The sequence below is a fragment of the Ruditapes philippinarum genome, unplaced genomic scaffold (assembly GCF_026571515.1).
Source record: "Ruditapes philippinarum isolate M1 unplaced genomic scaffold, ASM2657151v2 ctg469_1_1_1_1, whole genome shotgun sequence".
Classification (NCBI taxonomy): domain Eukaryota; kingdom Metazoa; phylum Mollusca; class Bivalvia; order Venerida; family Veneridae; genus Ruditapes; species Ruditapes philippinarum.
Window position 1 is genome coordinate 110,383 of NW_026865399.1, and position 4,608 is coordinate 114,990.

Here is a 4,608-nt window from a genome sequence, read left to right on the forward strand (position 1 = left end):
ACATGCAAACTGACGAAGAACATAAGAATATACACATATACACATAATCGGCCTTTAATAGCGGTATGTGGCTTAAAATGACAGTTTGAATAATATTTACTTGTTAGAATATGAATCGTTAACAAATTCAGACTATAATATATACATAAAATAGCCAATATATACTGAAATAACAGAAATGACAGTTAGCAAAATAAACTTTTCGCCTAATTATAGATCTATTTGCTAAACTGTATCGTTTATATAAAAAAAATCGCTGTCAAACAAAATGAGTTTAATTTGTAGAATTTCATTTGCTTTAGATCTACATTATATATTTTATGTCAAACAAATGAAATGAATTAAAATAAAGCATAGCTTTAATTAATTTAAACATGCATTCAGTAAAATAATCCAATAATACTTTGATATATCACTTATTGAAACCTTTAACGCATTTTGCCTACACTTCCTATAATTTAAAGTGACTGATTTAAATGATTTTTGGGTCTAACGGATACTTCTTATATTTTAATCCATTACAAAATGAATATTTTATATGACCTAAATCTGAAACCATGGGTGTTGAAAGGATGTCGTGCCATGGTCATTTCTGGCAGAAGTCATACATTCCGCCATGATATTTTATACATGTAGATTCTACTATTAAATATTCTGTAGTATTTGGTGGACAAATAGATTCAATTCGATTTTATTCGAGATGACACAAAACAATTATAGTTTATTTTAACAAAGATGAATGGATAGAAAACAAAATCATTTATCAAAATAGTTTTACTCTAGATTCTCCTGTACAACCAATTTTGAACTGATTCCGAACTGATTCTTCGAGGAAACAGAACTCCCTTGCTACAATAATATTAAACTTCACAGCCCAGAGCAAGGCAAAAATTTTATCATAATTTTCTTTGTAAACTTATTTTAGTTTGTCAGATAAATTTTATAAATAAACATGCACTAGATGCTTCATGGGAAATTCAGTCGTACTGTGTTTTTCTTTTTCTATAGAAATCCTTAAATCAAAGTTTTTTCGTTGTAACCAACAGCCTTCCAACAATAATTCTGTTACACTCGCTAACAGCTGAAATATGACTGATTTCCTTATTAGGGACAGTACACGCCTATTAAGTTGCAACTCCGCCTACGGAAGATGACTCCGCCTCTAGAGACATCAATATGTACAATTGAAGAAAATCGCTGCAGAGAAGCTGTACTCACATTACAAACAAAATAAATGAATGTAATGGGTATTCGACGAGCAGAAGTTGTTCTACTTAACGTATCAAATAGCAAAGTAACAAACAACATGATAGAAAACCATATTGTTTTTATTTATTGAGATACAGCTCGTTATTTATAAACAATAGGACGCACAGTATACATTTATTCAGTAAGTCATTCTGATATGATTTTTTAAGCTTGTTTATTTTACAGTAATTACCAGTTTATTGTATTGTTCATGTTAGTTACAGTAAACATTTTGTTAAAAATTATTTTCCACTCCTTCATTACTTTAAATAGAAAAAAATATATATTAGATAAATAGATAAATAAAACTGATTAAAAACCCTTAATGAACATGCATTAATGTCACTAAAAAAGTAAAAAAAATAAAGTAAATAAATGACTGAATGAATGAAAGAAGAAACGAATGACCAGACGAATGAAAACATTGTGATTTTTTTCTCATTCATAACAAAATTCAGTCACTAACAATAAACATTTTTAATAAAAGCAATCGAATTATAATATTTTACTATATATATACACACATCATTGAAGAAAAACCGTCGAAGTAATAATTTGCATTAATCTAGATAATAAACTGATCGAATTTAAACCATAGTGTCTTATAAGTATAACAAAAAAAATGAAGTATTTACTCAAAACGTACTAATTCAGCTAATTTTAATTATGCGAAACACCAAAGTACTTTCAATCAACGATTTTGTTTAAAATGTTCTTGAATTATTATTTTGCTCTTAAAAATTGGAGGAATAAAAAGTATCTATCTGTATAAAAATGATAAAAACATAACGTCCCTGGGTGGGCTTGAACCACCAACCTTTCGGTTAACAGCCGAACGCGCTAACCGATTGCGCCACAGAGACATATATACAAATACGCTAAAGCAAGAATATAATTATGAAAATTTTAAATACAGCTTATGGCATTAAAATGTCAGTTGAATATGACACTTGTACCATAATTTTCAACGACAGCACATTCACTTATCATACACTTACTTACTATCTACATGTCTTTGCAGATGAAAACTTACATTTCACCTGTATTTTAATCTTCAAAGAAATTAAATTAAACTTTAAAATTTAATATTTGCAATATATAGAACCTCTACAAAATAAGAAAAAAACTGAATTAAAATACATCACAAGGATACGATTATTAAGTGTCTATTTTCTTATTTGAATTGTTACAATAGTTATTCATTACATTATAAATAACAGTCTAGTTTTTGACTAAACTACTCTGTTATCGGCCGTTATCACTGTGCTATACATGTATATAGTGTTATAAAACCAATAGTAAAAGATGATATGTTCTCTTTTAAGTAAAATTTATAAAACAATTCTTTAAAAAAACTATTATCTTGCAGTATATTTAAAAAAATCTTGTTGTTTTTTTTAAATCAAACATTCTAAGATTTAACTCTTATGGTAAAATGAGTTTTGAAATGTCAGACGTTTCTTGATGAGAAAAAAATGCAGACCAACAATATATTAAACTGGAATACTTTTAATTGCGGCACGCCACGAGACGAGAAAACAAATTTCAAAATCCTAACCAAAAGAAAAGCATATGATATTACATGTATATAGCTTAAGTACATTAAAAAAAATATTCAGATCCAACTATCGTTTTTCAAATTACTTGGAAAATTCATAATATTTCTACACCGTTACCAACGTTCTAATATTAAGAACCATCCCATTAATAACGTGCCAATATTTAGAACTACACCGTTACTAACGTGCCAATATTTAGAACCACTCCGTTACTAACGTGCCCATATTTAGAACTACACCGTTACTAACGTGTCAATATTTAGAACCACTCCGTTACTAACGTGCCAATATTTAGAACCACACCGTTACTAACGTGCCAATATTTAGAACCACTCCGTTACTAACGTGCCCATATTTAGAACTACACCGTTACTAACGTGCCAATATTAAGAACTACACCGTTACTAATGGGGTAACGGTCATTCCTGCACATATTTACAGTTTATAGCTATTATCTGTGGACAGTTAGTACCTAACGCTACATTAAATCGCTTTATTTATACACTTGACAAAAAATACAATTAAGCACAAATTCTAGATCCTGTTTTATTAAAAAATTAAAAAGAACCGGGAGGCGTTATGCTTTTAATGTCTATAATAAATATGGGACAAAGTGTGAATTATTATGTTATTGTATGTCCCAGAATTAAGATAGAACTTTACCCCATGTCGCTACTTTATATAAAACTAAGTTTAAAATATAATATGTTGTGAAATAAATACCATTCATTATACATGTTGATATATATGTCATATGATAAATTAAAGTGTATACATGTCTCGATAATTATATGTATACTATTTCCCAGAACTATGATAATAAAATAAGCGTTTCAATATTCACTTTTATGAATGTTTCATGATTTTAAGAAATTCAAATGTAATAATTTAAGAACTTGCATAGATTTTTTTATTTAAAATTATTTTTATATAGTTCAGAAACTTATAAACTATGAATCAAGTAAAGTATTTGTTCTTAGAATGGACCCAATATCATTTTATAATGTAAATAGAAGACTATATATTACAATATTTTATCAGTGATAGCTTAGTGCATTCAACTTCATATGAAGAAACATGGTTGCTTTTTGTTTATAAAGTAGTTTAGACAGGGAACTGATTGTTCAAATAACTTTTAATAACATGTTGTTGTTTTATTTCTAGTGTTGTGATTCTGCAATTAAATATGTCCTCATATGATTACTTAGAACACCATTACTTGTTATATCTACAAATCATCGTTTTAATGTCAACTTCTAGCAAATATTTGCATGTGTTTGTATGTGTTGACGACGAGGTTTATGATAATATATCCATGTTAATATTTAAAATCTCCTTTCTTACTGTTAACATAGAAATAATTAATATCTAATTACTTACAAAACTATTGCATTCTTCAATCAATTCTGACTGAAATACAATAAAATCGAATGCACATGTATTTTGAACTGGATTCCGTTTAAAAGACTTATTAGTATTCAAACCAAACATACAATTCCATTAAACACCATAATGTTCATAATGCTGCACAGCCTTAGGTTCCATAAAAACAGGAAACTCTAGGAACAATAATATATATTTTTTTATATATCTACTAGTATACACATGTTCAAATTACAGTTCATGTCATTTGTAAACTGTTTATGGTTTTACATATGAGCCGCGTCATGACAAAACCAACATAGTGGGTTTGCGACCAGCATGGATCCAGACCAGCCTGAGCATCCGCGCAGTCTGAACAGGATCCATGCTGTTCGCTATCAGTTTCTCTACTTGTAATAGAGTTGGTAAGCGAACAGCA

At 28.7% G+C, this 4,608-nt stretch overlaps 1 non-coding gene across 1 annotated transcript; it reads right to left on the reverse strand.

Moving 5' to 3' along the window:
- Positions 1-2,037: 2,037 nt before the first annotated feature.
- On the reverse strand, positions 2,038-2,111 carry Trnan-guu (transfer RNA asparagine (anticodon GUU)). Its single transcript has one exon. It is a non-coding gene; the product is annotated as a tRNA-Asn (tRNA).
- Between the last annotated feature and the right edge of the window lie 2,497 nt (positions 2,112-4,608).